We start from the raw sequence: 23,850 nt of genomic DNA, 5'->3' as shown, positions 1-23,850 counted from the left end.
AAGAATATTTCTAGGTCTAGGGTCCCTTGCTCTTTGGATCATTTAGTGTCTTTTGAGTCTAAGGTTGTGGGAAGGAAGAAGGTAAGAACATGAAGTTTGTCTAGATCTGCATTAGCTTCTTCATTACATTGTTTTATCCCAACCTCCTTTGCTTCTTTTCTAAAATTGTCAGTTTACTGAATGATTGAGACCATATCAGTATTGCCTAGTTCTTAATTGAATTTCAAGCAAACCTTTTGCTATCAATCTATAATGGCATCGTAAGTAAAGGCAAGCCTCGGGTCTTCTGGTTTATAATGTTATTATTGACAGGATTCTGAATAGGTAGATTCAAGACAGATATGTCCTTGTTTATTGTATACGTGCTCATAATGGAGAACGTAAGGCATCCATTTAGAAGTGGAAAGGAAGGACTTTATGCTGCTGACTTAAACTGGAGAATCAGTAGTGATTATAATCCTGTTTCATTTTTTGTCTTATCTTCTGAAATTTCAATGGGTGTTAACATTTTAGCTATCGTATTATAAAATACATTTAGATAATGTATTTTACTCTGTCTAAAGTCCAAAAAGAGGACGGAGGAATGATGTGGTTAAATGAGTGGTGGTGAGTGAAGTGATCGTGCTGATGCTATAGCTTGAAGCTGGAAGGGTGAAGAACGTGAACACGTGTCTAGTACTTCTCTATGCTAAGCTCCGTGCAGGTGCTTTAAATAGAACATAGCATTTAATAATTAGAACTCTTTTAAGTTAACATTATTATGAGGTTGAATCAAATGAAATAGCCATTTTTGTAGGTAAAAAATGATTGCATGTTGGTGATTTCAAATGGTTCAACCTAATACTTTCTTTTTATGGAGTGAAGAAGCTGATGTGTAGAGAGATTAAGTAATTTTCTCAAATCATACGGCTTTAAACCCAGGTTTTAAGACTCTCAAACCATCCTTATTTCACCAGACTGGGCTGCCTTCCAAAGAGGTTTTGTCATTGCTTCTCTGCTGATGGTGGAGAAGCCATTTGGTATATCTGCACCATGGTTTCCATACCCCCCGTGCTCTATTAATACCACCCACTTACTTGATAGAGTGGTGATTAGGATCAAATGAACTTCTGTAAAGCTGTTTGGGGAATATGTCCTAGAAACTTATTAACATATTCCTGTTTTTTAGTTCAGGAATGTGGCCAAAAGATACAACATCAACCAAAATGGGGAACATGTAACTTTCCTTGAAGTAAACTATATCTTTATAGTTTCTCCCCTAAAATCTCTTAAATTTCTTATAATTGGGAAACATTATCTTTTACCACAGAAACATAATTTCGTAGCTTAGAAATGTTTTGCATTTAGCAGCTGAATAGAGTAAAACTGTGTAAATGTTATCGACTCACTTCTTAGGTGTAGTTTAACATGTTCGATCAAAGAAAAGGGAGAACCTTTACTGGAATGTTTGGGAAATTTACTAACTAGGCACTTGGACACTTAGTACAGTGTTTTGTTTTTTTTTTTTAATACATAGTGAGTAATAAATATAAAATGAATACCGATATAGAAAGTAAAGGGAAGAGAGAATGAGAGGTTTAAAAACCTGTTACTATAAACTCTGAAGAATTACTGATATTGTAATTTTTTTTTAAGTTTACTTATTTGAGAGAGAGAGAGAGAGAGCAAGAGCGAGGTGGAGGGAGAGAATCCCACGCAGGCTCAGTGCATACACAGCCTGATGTGGGGCTTGGACTCATAAATGAGGAGGAGATCATGACCTGAGCTGAAATCGAGAGTCAGATGCTTAACTGACAGAGCCACCCAGGCACCCGTGTAATGTGTTTCTAGACCCGTGTATTTCTAAAGATTAACTGAAGTGTATAGTAATTGTTGGTTGTTGGAATAAATAAGGTAATTTTGTTTGACTTGAATGTATGTGTATAGGGTCCAAATGTATATTTCTTCTCTATCTCTTGAGTGTATCTAGAGAACATAAAGGCCAGGAACTGTAGTAGATGCTATTGAAACAATACGGCAACCAAACAGACACATTCTGCCGTATTGCCACTCACCGTGTACTCTGTTACTTCAGAGTCTCTGCCTGGTAAATTGATTTCATGGAAATTTGAGTAAGGTCTTTGAGCATAGCTTAAAGAGGATAAAAGAGGAGGACAGTTGTCATTTGGGTTATGGTTAAGGAATATTAATAGGAACAGAAAATTATTTGGATGTTTTGCGGATGTGGGGTCAAATTTTAGCTGATGAGAATCCTGATGTGTACGTGCCCAGCTCCTTCTGCCTGGAAGTGAGAATGCCGATTAGAGGAATATATGCGGTAAGACAGGAGGCCCTTCCAACAGAGTGAACCTGAGCACGAATGAGAAGGTAGTAGCTCTAGGTATGCATCACCAGCCATTTGGTTCTCCAGCCCCACTAATCCTGGGAGTTTCTGCAGACTGATAATTTGCCAGATTTTCAGAAGAATATTCTGTAGTGAACTGAAAAGCTTAGCACAGGTGGTAAGTGTTACTTACTTGTTATTTAATCATACATATGTGTGTGTGTGTACATACACACACACACGTGTAAAGGCTGCTCATGGCATGAAAGAGTTGGTCTACTCTTAAAGGTGAACAATTTTCTGCTCCATGTATGAGCTTCTACTCACTTAGAATATAACATAGTTAGGAGCGTCTGGGTGGCGCAGTCGGTTAAGCGTCCGACTTCAGCCAGGTCACGATCTCGCAGTCCGTGAGTTCGAGCCCCGCGTCAGGCTCTGGGCTGATGGCTCGGAGCCTGGAGCCTGTTTCTGATTCTGTGTCTCCCTCTCTCTCTGCCCCTCCCCCGTTCATGCTCTGTCTCTCTCTGTCCCAAAAATAAATAAAAAACATTGAAAAAAAAATTAAAAAAAAGAATATAACATAGTTTATTGCAATTTTAATAATGAAAAATTTAATATAGAAGTGATTATTAACAAGTGCTGTACCTCTAGTTAGAAGGATTTGGGATCCTGAGAAACTTAACAGAAACCCATGGGGGAGGGGAAGGAAAAAAAAAAAGAGGTTAGAGTGGGAGAGAGCCAAAGCATAAGAGACTCTTAAAAACTGAGAACAAACTGAGCGTTGATGGGGGGTGGGAGGGAGAGGAGGGTGGGCGATGGGCCTTGAGGAGGGCACCTTTTGGGATGAGCACTGGGTGTTGTATGGAAACCAATTTGACAATAAATTTCATATATTGAGAAAAAAAAAAAAAGAAGGATTTGGGTTATAACCAAGTCTGGGAATACGAGCCTGAGCATATTATCCAATGATTGACAGGTACCTAAGAACACATGAATGTGATGAGTTTGTGAGGTGGACTAGAGATTACATTATGTTGTGCAGTTAGAAACAGAGCATCCATCAAGGCAAAGGCCAGCATCTGGGATGCGATCCAGGATATTCCTGAGTAATGACAGGCAGGAAGTCAACACTGTCTGTATGCTATCTGTGCACATGTTCTGTATGCACATGTTCTGTGTGCACATGTCCTGATTTAGCCATTTTAAAAGATATCTGTTGAACAAGGCTTGGAGTGATTTATCATTCAAGTGACACCTGAACATTTGGCTTCATGGCTACAAAGATTAGTAACAGCAATTATATGTTTATGTGGGTGTGCACTCATGTGCCTTCATACAAAAACAGAATAACATCAAGTTGACTTGTTCAAATTAAATTTTCAAGTAGCTATTTGAAAAATACTTATTTTCATAACTATTTTTTAATGTTTATTTTGAGAAGACGGGAAGCAGGGGAGGGGCAGAGAGTGAGGGAGATGTAGAATCCAAACCAGGCTCCAGCCTCTGAACTGTCAGTCAGCACAGCGCCCGATGCGGGGCTTGTACCCACGAACTGTGAGATCATGACCTGAGCCAAAGCTGGATGGTGAAGGAACTGAGCCACCCAGGCGCCCCTCGAATATCATAACTATTAATGGTTTATCTCAGATGTTCTTTTATGAGGTTTCACATCCCTCAAAATAGCATTCTTAAAAGAATAATTATGGTTTATGAAGTATAAGGCTAGATTCATGTAGCCTTGTTTTGTTTGCCGAGGCAGAGGTTGGTAGCATGAAATAGTACCTCAATAGAGGATATCCTACAGAGGGAGAATTTCAGTGGACACTTATTGTGAGGAAGCCAAGGGTAGAAGTTAGGGTGGAACTAGCATGAATTTCTGCACCCAGGCAGAACTTCCAAAATTAACACTCCCTTTCCTCTCCGCATTGTCCTTCTTCCTAAGAAGTCTTTCTTTACACAGCAGTCCAGAAGCCAGAGGAGAATATTTTTGCTCTCTGAACTTGAGCTTGTTCACATTCTTGTTCTGCTCCTACTGTGGGATATGTGATTTGGACAAGTATGAATGGATGGGGTTGGGGGGTGTATAGGGTGGTAGAGATTTCAGTTATTCTTGTGAGATTTAGCAAATAAAAATGCAGAATATTTAGTTCAATTTGAATTTCAGAGAAACGGCAACAAATACTTTGTTTAGTATGAGTGTGTTCCAACTATTGCACTAATTTTTTTTATCTGCATTTCAAGTTTAACTGAGCACCCTGTAACTTTTCTGGCAGCCCTTGTTTAGTTAGAACTTCAGTGGAGGAAGCTACCACTTAAAGCCTGCTAAAGTTTTGCTATGGACATTTGTTGGTGCTGGTTTTGTTGTTGTTGTTGTTGTTGTTTTTTGTACAGTGATGTTTGGCCCCATGTAGATCATCAAATGTAAAGGAAAAGGGAGTATGAACCAGCACTCTAGGCACAGAGTTTCATAGGAGTTTTTTTATGGCTTGTCAAAGGCTACTTCTTTCAAGAGGTAAGCAGAGAAGGTAGCAGAGTAGGAAGTAAGCCTGTTTTCATTGACCCAAGAGTCTCCCTAGAGGAAAAGAATTAATATTTTTCAGTATCTGTTTTCAAACATTTCTCTATATAACTAATGCCTGAATGAATAATGGGTTAGGGGATCTTGACTGACACCTTCTTGCAGACAGACACCCCATATCTCAGAAGGGAACTCTCATAAGGGCAAGGAGGCTCAACCGATGGCCTGGGATCAACCCCAGAAATTTTGCCCAGTATGTGCCATGGGGTGAAAAACACCAGTTTTCCTGGCAAAGGGTGTGCTGTGGCAGTAACACCAAGTATGTAAGGAGGAATCTTAAGAGGCCAAGGTGTTTGATGTTTTTGTGAATGCCACACCAGAGGGAGTAAAACCATTTCCCATACAAAGACTCCTGTAGCAATGGCATGGAGTTGGGTCAACAGTGCTAACCTCGCAAGAATGGACAAAGGTGCAGGGTTAGCAAATGCAGCATTTGCAATGCACCCACCATGCAGCATTTTACTCCTCCCTCTGTACTCGCTTCCCTTGTTGAGTCCTACTCATTTCCTTCCCCCCCCCCCCGCCCCAAGTGTAAATTCTTTTAGAAGCTCATCTCCCTAGACTCTTGTTTCAGTTGAACAGGCAAATATGGTGGAATGCAGTACTAGCTCTTTTCCCTGGAGGACAACTGGCCCTTTGGCCCTAGCATAAAAGACTAGGGAGTGGATAATGGGGGCTGGGGAAGTGTGTGATGGTGGGGAGGTATCTTGAACTTGGCCTCACCACTCTGCATTTAAATTGACTAGTATCTAGCATGTCGACACCGTCAGTCAGTAATAGTTCCCTTCCACCTGTCTGTTCGTGATGGTGCTGGAACCAGCAAGCTAGTTTTATACCTAGAGAGGAGAGGTCAGGAAGAAAGAGAGGGTAGAGGAAATTTTCTTTTCTTTGCTTCGGAGGGAATTGTCAGTGTCCTCCTGGGCGGGAAGGATAGGATCTGTCAGGCAAATGTGATATTAGAGTGTGAAATGCTAACTACCTGGTGACTTTAGTCAGACTTAAAAAAAAAAAATTCTGGCGACCATTGCTTTTTCCTTTGAGATGAGACGTTTGGACTAAATTAGTGGTTGTAATCCTGGGCACAAATGAAGGTCACCTGGCAAGTATCTGAAAAATACAGTGCTCATACCAGGATGACCGTGTAATTTATTATCCAAATGAGCATCCTTAAAGCCTGGAAGAAAAAGCTAAAAATAATTCACAGGAACTGATAGTTCCATAAAAGGTGTCACATAGGACTTTTCCCCCCGGAATATGGAATGTATTTCCTAACTACCCGTTCCTAGAAATCTGACTTCATAGGTCTAGGATAGGGTGATTCTAATGAGCATCTTGCAATCTTGTTGAAGACTTCTGCACTGTGTCTAATAGGGCCTCTGTTATGTACCTGGAGTTGGTAGTTGACTATGGGTGACTTTCTGAATTCTGGATGTTTTGTTCTTGGTAGGTGCCGTCTACTGCTTTTTCTGAGGTCTTTTGCTACCCTTTCTCTTTTCTTACCATGACTGTACAGACCAGAAGGGGGCAGGAGAAGAGGAAAATTCTTGAGGCCCATTTTACTTATTTTTTCCTTATGAGAAACTTAATTCTAAATCAGTCTCCCTGGAACCTACCACAGAGAAAGTAGATTAAAAAAAATACTGTGCTCTCTGGGAAGAATGTGTTTACACATTCCTGACTTCAGGTCATATTAGTGAGCAAAGATTAATGGTACATCCAATTAAGGTGAGCACCAGGAATTACATGTGCATCACCACTCTGACAGTCACTGGCCACAGCAGCTCAGCACCTCCAGCTTGCCCAGGGAAGGCACACAACAGTCAGCTCTTTCAAATGAGAGAAAAATTACATTTATTACTTAACTAAGACTCAATCTGGTAACAGATATTTTAGATTGCTCTTTATTGTCCTCTTATAAGAAACTGCACTAATTTAAAAAACTCTAAAAATATGGGCCAAGCCGTGTATCCATGCCACATCTATATCTCTGAAGGGGTGCTCCTTGGTCATCTGTGTGTCATGCCCTGCAATGCCACTTATCCACTCCACATTATTGGAGTGAACCCAGAGCAGCCATAGGGCACAGCAGAAAAGATGACATGAGTTGATATAATTTCCTTCCTTCAGATTGTCACCTAAGAGGGGCAGGGCAGTTAGCAGGTAGAGGAGGGGCAGAATTTAAGGGTTGGAAAGTAAGAAAGGGTGGGGAGACAATGATGGGCCACTTGCAGCCTATGGTATGAGGGATCAGAAACTAAAAGAAAGCAGATGGACGCAGTGCTGCGGGAAGTGTGGTATGGGTGTCAGTACTGGCCTGTGTGCTAAGCCAAAGGAAAAAAGAGGAAGCTAAGCTTTTGTACTGTAGAGTGATGTAACATTATAGTGACATCCAAATATATAAGTTTGTGTTTTATAAAAGCATTGGCCCATGATGGATTGGGGAGCGGTGGGGGGAAGCATTCCTGGACTGTAGATGGTTCGAGAAGCACTGGATTAGAAGTGGTGGGTCATAATATAGGAAGAAGGGACCAGAGACATGGAAAAGTGCAGTCATACCAATGGCTGAATTTTAATGAACGTCCATGAGTAGCTTTTGCTGAAGCCCTTGGAGCCACCTTGAGTCCCAAACCATCCCACCATCCTGTCCTGTCTTTTTTGGGGTCTGGTTTGTGGGCTTTCTGACATTTGAGTGAGCTTCTGTTCCTTGCAACCACAGAACCAAAGAACATAAGTGAAAATAAAGGGGAACATAAAGGACACATCTAGAAAATTGTGTTGGGTGTTCTAACTTATTATGTAGTAGGATTGAAGAATGAGTTTATATATTGAGTTGTCGTAGTATTTATTTATGTATTTATAATGTTTATTTATTGAGAGAGAGAGAGAGAGAGAGAGAGAGAGAACATGAGTGGGGGAGGGTCAGAGAGAGAAGGAGAGAGAATCCCAAGCAAGCTCTACAACATCAGCACAGAATCTGATACGGAGCTCAGTCTCACAAACCATGAGATCATGACCTGAGCCAAAATCAGGAGTCAGATGCTTAACTGACTGAGCCACCCAGGCGCCCCTGTCATACCATTTTAAATTAGAAATGCAGGATTTAATTTATTGATTTAATGACAGAAGTGTGTATGGATTGGTGGACTCAAGGGGAAGCAGGGAGGAGCTATGTAGTTCATGAGAGAAAAAAATTCATCATAAGAGGGGCACCTGGGTGGCTCAGTCGGTTGAGTGTCCAGCTCTTGATTTCAGCTCAGGTCATGATCTCGTGGTTTGTGGGGTTGAGCCCCATGTTGCGCTCTGTGCTTTTTCTGCCCCTCCCCTGTTCTTTCTCTCTCTCTTTCTTTCAAAATAATAGCAGCAAGAAAATCATCATAAGAAAGGAGGCTGGCACAGTCATTCAGAGCATAACATGAGTTTGTACTTGATCCTACCTTGACACTGACCCTATGTTTCCTGGATAGTATTGTAAAACTGAACAAAATGTATCCTCCAGTGATTCTGTTGAGAATCCTCTTCTCTTTGATTGCCAATGAAAGACTGGGGTGCATGGAAGGCTAGGAATTTTTCCCTTGATAAGGGACACAAACACAGGGGACATTAAGGAGTTCTAGAGAGTTGTGGTGGAGAGGTTCGATACCACTGTGTTATTGATGATCAAGAGCAGGTTAGTCCCAAGTGTAAGAGAGCCTGCACAGGAAGTGGGCTGTGGGTCTGACCAGCAACATGGCGGGGGCGGGTGGTGGTTTGGAAAGGTGGGCGTGAGGGATTGTGGAGTACAACTAAGGAAAGATAATGCAACATCTGATGGTCTGGGATGCCAGGGTTGCAGGTAGCAGCGCAAATTAGAGTCGAGGCAATTCTATACTCCTCCCCACCCCTTTGAACCAAAAAATCAAGGATATTCATAAAGAGTAGGAAGAAGGGGTGACGTCCTATTGTTTCGCAGGCAGCGCCCTTGATCTAGTGGATCCACAAAGTGGTATAACATAAGAACCAGCTGAATTATATCTGTGACTTGTTTGGGGGACAGTGGAATATACAGGCTTAGCCAGAAAGAAAGGAGTGAGAGAAATTTTAGAATTGGGTGTGAGGATAAAGTTAGGAACATAGTTTGGGACATCAGTAATTGAGGATCAGAGATGCTAGACTCAGGAGACTGAATGTATCCTGTAGGCCATGAAGAGCCACTGAAGATGACTACAAGGGGAATACTATCGTGGAAGGACAATTACACAGTATAGATTTGGGTTGATCCTAGTGGGATGTGCAAGAAAGTTTATGCAAGGAGATGTGGCACGAAGTCTTGAAGAACTAATGGGAGCCTGGATCATGAGTGTCAAAAAGAGAATGCTAGGGCATGATGTGAGAGATGTTAAAAAAACAAATATTAGTAAGATTGGGGATTAATTACCTATTTAGTTGGACAACTTAGTCACTTTAATCTCTTGTGTTCACTTTGATTGTTATGCACAACATATATTAAGCTACAATTCGATTAGTCAATATAGTGAGTTAAATAGACCTTAACACATCCTTCAAGAGTTCTTAATGCAAAGAGGCAATCACATAAAAATATGCACTGAACCAATGCTGTAAAATCTCATTGATTTAAAAAAACAATAATTGAAAAGATATTAGAACAGTAGACATTTTGAATTACAAAATGCTTTCAAAGAAATTCAGTTTTATTACTTTGAAGTTTATATAGAAGTAGTTTATTTAGGTTAACATGTACAAGAGGTTTTGTTTTTAATAACAGTTAAAATTTTTATCATTATTGTTATTCTTCATATATAGTGATCTAAATTTTTTTAAATGTTTATTTTTGAGAGAGAGAGACAGAGTGTGAGCAGATGAGGGACAGAGAGAGAGGGAGACACAGAATCTGAAGCAGGCTCCAGGCTCTGAGCTGGCAGCACAGAGCCAGACGCAGGGCTCGAACTTGTGAACCACAAGATCATGACTTCAGCTGAAGTTGGACGTTTAACTGGCTGAGCCACCCAGGTGCTCCTATAGTGTTCTTCTAAATAGTAATTTTATTAAAAGATTTTAAGAAGTTTATTTATTTATTTTGAGAGAGAGAGAGAGAGAGAGAGAGAGAGAGAGAGCGCGAGCAGAGAGAATCCCAAGCAGGCTCTGCATTGTCAGCACAAAGCCTGACGCAGGGCTCAGCTCACAAACTAAGAGATCATGACCTGAGCCAAAATCAAGAGTCAGACGCTTAACCAACTGAGCCACCCAGGCACCCCTAAATAATAATTTTAATCATAGTTTTGTAAACACTAATTATGTTCAATCCATTAAGGACAGTTTTAGATAAATTTGGTCTGAACTAAAGAGGGTCCTTAAAAATACATAATTCTGTTTAAAAAAAATTTTAAATACTTTTATTTATTTTTGAGAGAGAGGGGGAGAGAGAGAGAGAGAGCGTGCATGAGCAGGGGAGGGGCAGAGAGAGAGGGAGACACAGAATCTGAAGCAGGCTCCAGGCCCTGAACTGTCAGCACAGAGCCTGACGTGGGGCTCGAACTTTTAAACTAATTCAAAAGTATAGTAAAATTCTCACTGGTTTTCAAAGAGGCTCTGACATCTAATATGTTTTATCACTTGTCATATAATAATTAAGACTTTACAACCCAGAATAGTAGCCAACACAGATAGCTTGTCAAATTCTGTCTTCAAAGAATGAAAGGACAGATAGAACTTGCTAGGAAACCAGCTTTGGGTATTATCTTCCATTTCTTGTTATTTCCCTGTTTCTCTCTCTTTTTCAAAATAGAATGTACTTATTGACTTAAAAAGAAAAAGGAAAAAATACATTCACAGAAATAGATGAAGCACATATGCCTTAAAAGAAAATCTGTCATATGGTTTGCACTTGTTTCTTATATTTATTTTTTAACTTCACATTAAGGAAGCTGACTTTCTCATGGCCTTGGAACTAGGCCTTGGCTTTCCAGGAAAAGTAATTCAAACAGAGCTATTTTATGGCAATTAGATGGCTTAGAGAAAAGCTTTTAACAACTCAGAGCTTGTCAAACAAGAAGACATTATCTAAATGTCTTTGAAAAGAAGATTTAAATTCCGTTATTACTTCTTATCCATTTGGGAAAATAAAGCTCCTGGGAGAAATGCCATTATTGTGTGTATTAACATTTTAAATTTGCACAAACAATTCTGTCATACCTTCTCTAAGCCCCATCAAGTCAAAGGGTGAAAACTGGGAATTATTAAAGAAGAATCAATCCAAGAAAATACCTGAATTCTGTTTCTCCAGAATATAATTCAATCAATTAATTGTTCATTAATTTACTTATTTATGTTGACTGTTTTGTTACCTGTATAACACCTAGGACTACAGACAAATACAATAAAAACCAAAATATAATATGAATAGAAATAGCTTAGTGAAAGTCTATTTCCTTCCAGTAACTTTAGGGCAAATAAGTGAATTTTGATATTTTTGTTCCAGTAACTCTGCTTCCAAAGGCAGATTATTTTGGCTTTGGATTTAATTTTACAAAGCGACATTTCCTAGCTTCATAATAAACACAATGCCGTATTTCCAAGGGAATTAATCAGACCTAAAGGATAGCTGTTAATATTTCAGTTCCTAAAAATTCCTTTAGATGTCTCTGTTTTGCATCTCATCAGCATCCATACAGTAGGCCACTGGGAAAGACAATGCCGAAGCTGGTTTCCTAGCAAGTGCAGGCTAGCCTTTAAGGACAAACGGGGCTCTTTGAAAACAGAATTTGACAAAGTTAATGAAAGAAATATATGGATGACTGACATGCAGATACACCATTACACTTCATAGTACTTATAAGCCAAAAACAAAGAAACAAAAACCCCCAAAAATAACAACAACAAAAATCACAAAACTCTACTGGGGGAGATGTCCTTTTCTACTGAGCTTGCAGGCAATTCTGTCGCATCATACAATTTTAATACTGTTTGGGTTTGTAGTACAACCTGTGTTTTCATTCGAGGATATCCATTCAAGCTTAAATGACAAAGGTTAGGCAACAAATTTCTTTATTCTTTGCTTTTTAAAGGCTATGAAATATTGAAATGACTGCTTTATTATAAATGTGTGCACCTGTCTCTTAGAAATTTAAACATGCTAGGATATAGTAATATGTGTGGGAAGGAAAAAAGACATCTGAAAATGTTATTAGGCTTATAGTTAAATGTGGCGGATTAATTGCACACACCTTACCTTTTTTCTCTACCAAATCCCCACCGAAACGATACTAAAAGAATTAAAAAGATGCATTACCCAGAGGGCAAGGCTAACATAAGATTTTTTTTGGAAGTCCCCAAAATTTTGGCAGATGGAAGAGCAGAGTGAAAAAAGCTAAAAGCTAACTGCTTGCAGATGGGGGGGCCCCATGAAGCGGGTCACAAAACTCCAGAAGGCACCAGATACCTCTGAAGGAAAAAGGTAAGAGTGGAGATAAAGTTAAATGGAAGATATATATAAGGACTACTTCATTCCTTGTAGTATTGCCCACAATAATGCAATTCCTCTCTCAGCTCTTGCAGAGCACAGGAGGTTTGCTCCCTAGAAAAATCAAACCTGAGAAAGTTTAGATCTGGGGACATCAGAAATAGCAGAATGAAAGATGAAATGATAAACTGATAAAAGAGGACTTAAATTAATATCTAAATTTTATATATTGATAAGCCCCTTGCTCTTATCTCTCTCTCTATGCAAAATGTGGACAGTGGTCACTTAGCTCCAACAGGCAATATATTAGTAGATTCCTTCCTGGAGTTCTTGATTGGCTCCAGAGGAACAAAAAAAATCTACATTTTCTGACATTCCTAGGTCCTGACCGCCTTGCAATGAGGCTCACCAAATGGGTTGTTCTGCCATCAGAGTTATCAATGTGAATGGTTATTCAAGGACTACTAGATACATGAAGAAAGCATTTTATATACAAGTCATAGATGACAACTAAAATGAAAGGAACTCAGAAGAAAAAAAAGTATTGAAGCAGAAGAAAAAATGATAAAGTAAACAATCATTAATATTCTTAGGGACTTGGAATATATTTTATTCTTCAAGCAATAGCAGGAAGGTATAAAAAAATTGAGAGAATACCAAAGTCTTAAGAAATAATAATATTTTTAGCAGAAGTAAATAATTTAATAGAAGTATGAAAGGTAAAGTGGGGACTCTTCCAAAAAATTTAGAACAAAAAGAGAAATAGAAAGCAAATAAGAAAGAAAATATTTTTAAAAGCTAGTGGACCGGTCAAGGGCAAGACACTCAACTATTAGGTTTTTGAGAAAGAACAAAAAGCAAAGAAAGGGAGGAAAAAAATCGTAAAAAAACAATGTGAGAAGACTTCCAAGTATTGAAAGCTATGAATTTCTGGATCAAAAGAGTCCTCCAAGTGCTCAGAAATGAATGATAAAAAAAAAAAATCAACATCAACTCATAATATGACATTGCAGAACCCTAAGAGCATCCTTTGCAGAACCCTAAGAAGATCCTAAGAGCAGCTGAATGGAAATAGCAGGGCCCATTCAAAGATAGTAGTTAGACAGTGAAGTAGTCCCCTTCAAAATCCTGAGGAAAAATGAACTGGAGCCTAGAAATCCATCGTCAGCCAAGTTTTCCATCAACTAGGAATGCAGAGTGATACTTTCAGATATGCAGGATCTCTAAAAATGAGTCCTCTGTGCACTATTTCTCAGGACACTACTAGAGGTTGTTTTCCATTAAAAAAAAAAAAAAAGGATCAAACAGTAAGGGAGGGAGTCCACCGATCTGAGTGAAACACGCTACAAAACAGGAACAAGATAGGGGCGCCTGGACGGCTCAGTTGGCTAACCATCTGACTTCGGCTCAGGTCATGATCTCATTGTTCATGAGTTTGAGCCCTGCGTCAGGCTCAGATCCTGGAGCCTCCTTTGGATTCTGGTCTCCCTCTCTCTCTGTCTCTCCCCCACTTGCATTCTGTCTGTCTCTCTCAAAAATAAATAAACGTTAAAAAAAAATTAAAAACAGGAACAAGGTAAAGGCCTTGTCTGGATGATGGTGAAGGAAAGTGTCAGGATGATAGTTGTGTAACAGATGTGAGAACAGTCAGTCCAGATTAGAAAAATCAGCCCAGAGGTCTGTAAGAGATATGTTTTCAAAGTAAAAACACAACTGATATATTACCTGGTGGTGTGCATTTGACAGCTGAAAATTATGCTTCAAACAAGCCCAAATTAGAGATGTAATCAAAACACTATTTTTGTCTTCCATTGTTCTTTTACAGTTTTTCAGTAATTGATTCCTCCCACCCCTCCTTTCTTCTGGATAAATTCTCCAGAAGTTCACATAGCTAATTGGCTCACTCTTAGAAAATAAAACACTCCAGTGGCAGAAGCAGTCTAGTTGTTCACCAAGCCGGTTTCTTCTTCCTTTGCACAAATATATATTGCATTTCCCAGGCTCTCTTAGAGTTATATGTGACCATGTGACTGGGTTCTGACCAGTGGAACGCAAGACAAAGTGATTGATGACATTTTGGGGCCTGGTTCACAAAAAAATTCTGATAGAAGATGCTTTGTGTTCTTTCCCCTTCTGTCAGGCTCATGCAGAAATGAATTTGCTGGCCTGTGAAGCTACAGGTTGATGATGGTGGAGCCATAAAATTGAAAGAGACTGGATTTCTGAAGTGCTGCTTGATGCTTGGAACATAGCCACCTGCCAATCAAAAAGAGACATTTCATGGGGCCAAAAAATAAACTTCTATTGTCATGCCGTAGGAAAACAATTAGCAAAACTGTCCTCTGGAGACTTGAAAAGCAGACCATGTTTCTACTCAGCCTATAGCTTTGGGGAAAAGTTTAGGAAAAGAGTGATAGGCAATACCATGTGCTTTCAGCAATTTTACTAGAAAAGATGAGCTCAGGAAAGAATTGGCAGTTTGAAGCAGAAATGAAATTGTCTGTAGAGAAAGACCAGAAATTTGATCCTTTGAGTTTGAAACTTTCCATTTCACATATGCTCTCAATATGTAAATTAGAATATCCATGATCTATAACTAAACCATAACTACAGTCATGCATTTGGTTTATCATGCAGTCTCCACCTGGCACTGAGGCAGACCAGCCGCTGTCAGTGGGAGAGGGGCAGGTGATTTTTTCTGTGCTTGCCGACCACTTGTTTGCCACTTGCAAGCTGTTACTACTGATGCTGTGGGTTTTGGGGAGTGCAGTTTGGTGGGAGAAAGGGAAAAGTGGAGAAAAAATTTCAGATTAGCCCTGATTCTGCTGTTAAGATGTTTGGAGCTGGTGTTCCTCTTAGGGCTGCTCTGGGGGTTCTGCAGGAACGCCCCCCTCCCCAGCTGTGCTCACCCAGCTACAGCACCCGCAGCAGGAGCGTGAGGCTGCTTCTCTGCCTGTCCACACAGCCACCATTTCCTATTGCCTCTTCCTTTAGAAGCTCAGTAGCCCTGCCAGAGAGTCCTCTTGGGCAGGGCAAAAAATGTCCCCAGGCTAGTTCTCTCCATGAGATCCTCAGCTCCTCTCCCAGAAATATGTTGCTTCATTGCCCAAATAAGTCACCACCTGCCCCTCCTGCCTGCCTGTCAGATCTCAATCATCTCATGTCTCACCCTCCAGGGAAGACATTTTAAGCTCTTTTTTGAAGCCCCTTTTTGCCAAGGGTTATCATCCCACCTTTTTCCCTCACAGAAAGTGAAACTCAGAGCCTAGTAGTGTGCATGGGTGCGTGTGCATGCACAAACACACACCCTTCTTTGGAAATCATATCTTCATTTCCAATCTCTTGACCTTTCTGTATCCTCCTGTGGTTTTGGAACTAACTGGTTCTCTGGTATCTCTTAAAATCGGTACTTTGGTTTCAAATTTTTTGCATAGGAGATTTCATATGTAGTATATTACAATGACTTAGCTGGCATTTTCAATTTAACAACCTGTTACACTGTATTAGAAAGAGTTTTATACTTCTGTTGGAAGATTATGGGAGAGAATTAGTGATAAGCACAGAGAAACCAATTATATAATAGGAATGTTGAAAATCAAGCAGGTTTTAGTTCCCTATAAAACAAAAAGCTGTGTAAGAAAGGAAACTAACTGCCTGCCTTCCACTCCACGTCCCACCCACACTATGGCAAGCTACTCCTCACCATTCAAGGAATGCAATAATGGGGATGGGTTATCTTAGTCCTAAATATTTTTTGCAAATCTGTTTCCTATACTGTAAAGAAGCATGAAGATGATGGGTTTAAAAGGTGACCTTTTCTACATTAGAGTACTCATTCTAAAATATTAAAAACAAGCTAAAATAATGCATTCCTTTGTGTAATTTGGTATCCTTTTTTTTTTTTTTTAAGGAAAGTTTAGGTGTGGTTAATGGGCTCTTTGTCCCATTTCTTTTATTTATTTTTTATGAAGCTGTTTGTTTAATTCCAGTATCGTTAACATACAGTGTTATATTGGTTTCAGGTATACAGTATAGTGATTCAACAATTCTAATGATTACTCAGTGCTCATCATGATAAATATACCCTTTAATTTTCATCACCTATTTTACCCATTTCCATAACCACGTCTCCTCTGGTAACCATCAGTTTGTTCTCTGTAGTTAAGAATGTGTCCCAACATGTATAGCACTGCTGTCAACAATAGCCAAATTATAGAAAGAGCCCGAATGTCTATCACTGATGAATGGATAAAGAAGAGGTGGTGTGTACACACACACACACACACACACACACACTGGAATATTACTTGGTGATCAAAAAGAATGAAGTTTTGCATTTGCAACAATGTGGATGGAACTAGAGTATTATGCTAAGTGAAATAAGTCAGAGAAGGAAAAATATCATGATTTCACTCATTTGTGGAATTTAAGAAATACAACAGATGAACATAGGGGAAGGGAAAGAAAAATAAGATAAAAAGAGAGGGATGCAAACCATGAGAGTCTTAAATACAGAGAACAACCTGAGGATTGCCGGAGACGAGCTGGGTGGGGAGATGGGCTAAATGGGTGATGGGCATTAAGGAGGGCACTTGTTGGGATGAGCACTGGGTGTTATTTGGAAGTGATGAATCACTGGGTTCTACTCTGGAAACCAGTACTTCACTGTATGTTAACTAACTTGAATTTAAATTAAAAAAAAAAAGAATCTTGGTTTGTCTTCTCTTTCTTTTTTCCCCTTTGCTGTTTTGTTTCTTAAATTCCACATATGAGTGGAATCATATGGTATTTGTTTTTCTCTGACTGATCTATGTCATTTAGCTTTATACTCTCTAGCTTCATCCATGTTGTTGGAGATGGCAAGCTTTCATTCCTTTTTATGGCTAAATAATATTCCATTATAGGTATACACCACCTCTTCTTTATGCATTCCTCTATTGATGGGCATTTCCATAATTTTTTTTAACATTTATTCATTTTTGAGAGACAGAGACAGAGCATGAGCGGGGAAGGGACAGAGAGAGGGAGACACAGAATCCGAGGCAGGCTCCAGGCCCTGAGCCGTCAGCATAGAGCCCAAGACGGGACTCGAACTCACAAACTGCAAGATCATGACCTGAGCTGAAGTCGGTCGTTCAACTGACTGAGCCATCCAGGTGCCCCATTCCATAATTTGGCTTCCATGATGTGGCTACTGTAAGTAATGCTGCAATAAACATAGGGGTGCATGTATCCCTTTGAGTTACTGTTTTTGTATTTTTTGGGTAAATGCCCAGTAGTGCAATTACTGAATCCTAGGGTAGTTCTATTTTTAACTTTTTGAGGAACCTCCGTGATGTTTTCCATAGCAGATGCACCAGTTTGCATTCCCATCAATGGTACACGAGGGTTCCTTTTTCTCTAAAGCCTCACCAACATCTGTTGTTTCTTGTGTTTTTGATTTTAGCCATTCTAACAGGTGTGATGTAATATCTCATTGTAGTTCTGATTTGCATTTCCCTGATGATCAGTGATTATGAGCATCTTTTCATATGTCTGTTGGATGTCTGAATGTCTTCTTTAGAGGAATGTCTGTTCATGTCTTCTGCCCATTTTTTAAGTGGATTATTTGTTTTTTGGGTGTTGAGTTGTATCAGTTTTTTATATATTTTGGGGACTAACCCTTTATCAAATATGTCATTTGTATCTATCATCTCCCATTCAGTAGGTTGCCTTTTAGTTTTGTTGATTATTTTCTTCTCTGTGCAGAAGCTTTTAATTTTGATGTAGTCCCAATAGTTGATTTTTGCTATTATTTCCCTTGCCTGAGGAAACATATCTAGAAAAGTGTTGCTGTGGCTGATGTCAGAGAAAATGCTCCCTGTGCTTTCTTCTAGGATTGTTATGTTTTCAGGTCTCATATTTAGGTCTTTAATCAATTTTGAGTTTATTTGTGTGTATGGTGTAAGAAAGTGTTCCAGCTTCATTCTTTTGCACATAGCTGTCCAGTTTCCTCAATACTATTTGTTGAAGAGACTGTCTTTTTTCCCTTTGGATATTCTTTCCAGCTTTGTTGAAGATTAATTGACCGTATGTTTGTAGGTTCATTTCTGGGTTTTCTGTTCTGTTCTATTGGTTGCGTGTCTGTTTTTGCGCCAGTACCATACTATTTTGATTACTACTGCTTTGTAATATAACTTGAATTCTGGAACTGTGATACCTCCAGTTTTGTTTTTCTTTTTCAAGATTGATTTGGCCAGTTGGGGTCTTTTATGGTTCCATACAAATATTGGGATTATTTGTTCTAGTTCTGTGACAAATGCTGTTGACATTTTGATAGGGATTGCATTGGATGTGTAGATTGCTTTGAGTAGTAGAGACATTTTAACAACATTTGTTCTTTCAACCCATGAGAATGAGACGTCTTTCCATTTCTTTGCCCCATCTTGAATTTCTTTCATCAGTGTTTTATTTATAGTTTTCAGAGTACACGTCTTTCAACTCTTTGATTAGGTTTATTCCTAGGTATTTTATTATTTTTGGTGCTATTGTAAATCGAATTGTTTTCTTAATTTCTCCTCTACTTCATTGTTGGTATACAGAAATGCAACAGATTTCTATACATTGATTTTGTGTCCTGCAACTTTACTGAATTCATTTATCAGTTCTAGTTGTGTTTTGGTGGAGTCTTTCAGGTTTTCTGTGTATAATATGCCATGTGCATATAGTAAAAGTCATATGCAAATAGTAAAAATTTTACTTCTTCCTTACAAATTTGGATACCTTTAATCTCTTTGTTGTCTGATTGCTATTGCTAGTACTTCCCCATACTATTTTGAATAAAAGTGGTGAGAGTGGACATCCTTGTCTTGTTCCTGACTCTAGGGGAACAGTTTTTCCCCATTGAATAAGATGTTTGCTGTGAGATTTTAGCGTAAGGACTTTATGTTGAGGTATGTTGTCTTTAGACCTACTTTGTTGAGGTTTGTAATCATGAATAGATATTGTATTTTGTCAAAGCTTTTTGTTTGATTTTTTAATATTGAACCACCCTTGCATCCTGGGAATAAATCCCACTTGATTGTAACGAATAATTTTTTTTTTTAATGTTTTGCTGGATTTGGCTTGCTAGAATTTTTGCATCTGTGTTCATCAGGGATATTGACCTGTGGTTCTCTGTTTTGCTCAAAAACCGTCTTTGCCCTTCCTACCTCGTCAATGTGTTCTTTTCTCTACCTTAGTTGTAGAGTTTTTTCTGACAGTCTTTGAGTCTATTTCTGGGTTACTTACAGTGATGTGAGTGTTATCTAGTTGTATCCATGGGACATGTGACCTTAGGGTCCTTCTACTCCACTGTCTTCCCATCCTTCCGGTCCATGCCATTTCTAATAATAGAAACCTCCAGTTAAGTTCTCGTAGCTTGTTTTCCCTGACGTCTAATCATTTCCCAAGCATAGTCAATCCTATGCTGCTTCCATGGCTGACACTCTAGAAGGTTGAAGTTAAGAATGGCTTGCCAGATTATCCCTTAATCCTGAAATACATTGTAAGGCAAATGTAGGAAGAAAATGAGCATATTCACAAATAAGAAAGGCTACATCTTTAAAGGTTCCCCACTTTTTTCATCTGTAGAAAATCCTTACTTTGCAGGTTAGGGTTTTCTATCAGTTGAGTGAAGGATCATTGTCACTGCTTTTCTTAGCTCACATAGGCAGAGTCATTTGCCCCATTTTCTGTGACTATCTTACTATTAATAGCACATCTCACGCTGCATTGTCAATCGTGTGTTCAGTGGCATCCTTCTACTATAAGAGAACTCCTGCTAATGATCCTGTTCATTTTCATCTCCCATGTCTAAGAACAACGCCTGAAACAAAGGACCCAATACATGTTGAATGAGTGAATAAGTGATTGAATGAGTAATGACAGAAAACTAGATGAACGCAAATATAATTCACTTTTGTCAACATTTTGAATTTTATTATAATTGTTTGTATGTATTTGTTTCTTCCTTTCCACTGTGAGCACTAGAGGGTATGAATCCTGTTTTACTTACCCCAGTGGCTCTAGCACGTCGCACTGTGCCTAGTGCCTAAAATGTGGCAGTTGTTCATCAACGTTTTCAAAATGAAGAAATGAATTCATTAATTTATGAGATGTGTAAGAATAGGCACCTACTGTCTGTATCTCATGCTTTCGTTATACCAGTTCTTGTCCTTTTTAGGGACTCAATACTATAGTTGAAATCCAAAAAAAAAAAAAAAAAAAAAAAGATTTGGGAGCAGATCTCTTCTGCTACTACCTTTATCACCTTCGAAATACTTATTTTGTTTTTTTAAGATAATAACATTTGCTTTTTCTTATCTTGTCCTTTCTTGTTTTTTCTCTCTCTTTGTAGGTAACCCAGATTTTGAACGAAGACCGTGTTTATAAGAGTAGTTAGAATAAGCCTTCTATAGAAGTGATACTTTGGTTTATAAGCCCCAGCTTTTTTGTCCAGTCAGTGCTGTTGGTATTGAATGACTTAATGAAAATGCCTGGGGCTTGCGGATTAAAGAGCTAGGTTATTACATGGGCTTCTTTCCTGAAAAATATTTATTGCAGAATGTTCGTGGCACTAAGTAAAAATAGATAAAATAGTAGCATTTTCAAAGCCCTGATCTTATATGCACACAAGTGCCCTGCTTTTATTTTAACCCTGGCTTAGCACTGCTCAACCACAGAAGTACCAAATCTTCCTTTTGGGGCAAAAAGAACAAATTGCTTTTTCCTTGTTCATAAGACAGATGGAGTATCCAAAGATTGGCTCTATGTTGCACACTCTGAAACCAGTCTTAGGCCTATGGTCTGTTTTTCTGTACAAAAGAAAACCACTGGAAGGATACATTTTAAAAATCAGATTGTTACACGTAGTTGAAAATTTAGTTTGCCCTCAGCTTAAAAAACAAAAACAAAAAGAAAACATTGTAGCCAGCAAAGCAGGAGGAAAGGAAAAATTTGAGCCTATCAACACGGACTAAATCTGTCATGCTCAATTGTGCAACAGAACAAAATGAGATGAGTATTAGTGGCAGTTGAGAAAAATAGCTTTTCAAATTCAGTTTTTTTTTATGAGAGTAATTTAGGAAGTGTAGTATAAGAGTCATTAAGCACAAAATACCATAAATGTCAGTGTGAGTTGTATTCAGCTTTTGTTTGGCTCACTGAGTGACATACCATACCTTAAATCTGATGAAGAAGCTCTTTTGAAGGCTATAAAGGGAGAGGCATTAAAGCAAACTCTTCAAGCAGCACTGGGTTCTTTAGGGTTAGGGGTCCCTGAAACAACATTTGCCCATCTCATTGAGGAGAGAGAAGAGATAAGAGGAAGCCTTTGCTTCCAACCCCATGAATGAAGCAGTATTAAAAAGAACCTTCTTATGAGCCAGCCACCCATCTGCCATTGGAAAAACAAGAGGGACATGGGCAGGGACGCCTGACTGGCTCAGTCAGTAGAGCATGCAGCTCTTGACCTGAGGGTGGTGAGTTCAAGCTTTATGTTGGGCATAGAGATTACTTAAAAAAAAAAAAAAAAAAAAAAAAAAAAAAAAAAAAAAAAAAAAAAGAGGGATGTGGGCAGGAACAGTGAGCTTGTGGACTACAGTTTCAAGGAGGGAGGTAGGAGGAGGAATGAAACGTGAATCACCAGGCTGTGACAGAAGGAAATGTGAGTTTAAACACAGCTGTTTGCTCAGAGACTCCTGCAGGATTATATCCGTTATTGTGTTGGGATGGGATGAAAAGAGAGGTGTTCCCCTCCCCCTCACTTCTGCCAGCCCTAAAAGTTATGGAGTGTGAAGCATGAGCTCCCTTGTAAATATTGGTTTGAAAGTCTCACCAACTCTAGAGTTTAAAAACCAGGGAAATGCACTATAAATCTAAGATCTCAAGGGAAAAGTATATTTTTATGAGTCTATGTTTATTGAATGCTTGCAGAGAGCAGTACGGTATGACCATTTTAACCTCTGTCCAAATGCTCCCTATTTTTGACTCGCGTAACTTCATTTTAATTGCATCACATGCCTTGCCCTTAGAATGAAGCCTTAACACTTCATACTTGTAGTACATCACCACCCCACTCTTTCTTTACCTGTACTTCTCCAAATCTGCACAGAAAGATATGGCAGCACCATACAATCTAACCTTACCATAACTCTTTTATGTAAGATTTTTGCAGCCACTTGGTTCCTCTGAAAATTTTCCATGGTAGTCTCACGGTCAAGCCTCTATTTGCTTTGTAATGCATCTTCATCCAGACTTACAGTTGTAACTCAAGATCTGGCCACATTGAGCGGGGCCTCTAAAGTTTGGGTCAAGTCAGACTTCTGTAGCCTTCCTTAGCTCTCCAGCTCACACAGATGCCCCCTTTCTCTAAATCTGGAGCCTCTGTGCTGCCCTCCGAGACAGCTGTGTCTGTCCTCCCCAGTTACTAGACATTTTATCAAGTATTTTCTGGTCTCCTTGGCTGCAGATTCCATTGTATTCATCACAGAGTTTTGTTTGTTTTTACGGAATTTTGATGTGTTGTGTGGCAACATCTGTGCTGAGTGTGTGTGTGTGTGTGTGTGTGTGTGTGTGTGTGCATGCATGACTGGGAGAGAGAAGAAAAGTTTTCTTTTTTCTTTTCTTTCATTCCAAAGCATACTTGTTTATTCATTCTTCCCTCCACTTTTGGCAGAAACATCAGTGAACAACCTCTACCACCCCCCCTTTCCACATCTGGGGACGAGAATGGGCAGACACCCTATAGTCCTGCATCATTCCTCTGTGCTGTTCCTCTGCTTGCATAACTTTGGCTCAGAGACAGAGTGAGCACAGCTGGCTGAGTGGTTGCCTGAGGTCAGTAGAGTGATCTACATGCTCAGTCAGTGTCAGGCATTCTAAGATGCGCTGAGGCAGAGGAAGAGTTTCTAGTTAGGAAAACATAAGATGCTAATTCAGAATTCTTCTGTGTTTAATGAGGCAGAATCCCTTTAAAATCGTAGCATGTAGTTTATGGTATCAATTTCATGTATTCACTCATTATTTATTTATTAATTCATCTGTCCCATATTAAGGTCTGTGTGAATAAATTTAGTAGGGAGGTATAGCAGTTACGTGTTGCCATAATAATGCTGCATGGCAAACAGTAGCATACAACAACACACATTTATTTAGTTCGTGATTCTGAGTCAAATGGATAGTTTTTCTTGTGTAAGCCAGGCTTGACTGATGTTAGCTGAGCTTACTCATTTACCTGTTATCAGCTGGCAATTCAACAGGGCCCTGGCAAGTCTGGAGCGCTTTGGCTAAGACAAATGAGACAACTTGGATTCCTTTCATGTGGTCTCTCATCGTCTGGCAGCTTACCCTGAGCTCGTTCACATGATGGTGAGGATCCAAGACGTCAAGGGCAATGAACAAGATCTCTTGAGACATAGCCTCAGAACTGACACAGAATCACGTCTGTCATGTTCTGGTGGCCAAAAGTAAGTC

At 39.3% G+C, this 23,850-nt stretch overlaps 1 long non-coding RNA gene across 1 annotated transcript; it reads right to left on the bottom strand.

The window, feature by feature from the left end:
* Positions 1–14,074: 14,074 nt before the first annotated feature.
* LOC109498965 lies at positions 14,075–22,827 on the bottom strand. Its single transcript, XR_006596734.1, has 3 exons — positions 22,524–22,827; positions 19,627–19,721; positions 14,075–14,613 (listed from the first exon to the last, which is right to left on the bottom strand). It is a non-coding gene; the product is annotated as an uncharacterized LOC109498965 (long non-coding RNA).
* Between the last annotated feature and the right edge of the window lie 1,023 nt (positions 22,828–23,850).

This window comes from Felis catus, chromosome B1 (genome assembly GCF_018350175.1).
Source record: "Felis catus isolate Fca126 chromosome B1, F.catus_Fca126_mat1.0, whole genome shotgun sequence".
Classification (NCBI taxonomy): domain Eukaryota; kingdom Metazoa; phylum Chordata; class Mammalia; order Carnivora; family Felidae; genus Felis; species Felis catus.
This window is presented reverse-complemented; position numbering and strand designations above follow the sequence as displayed.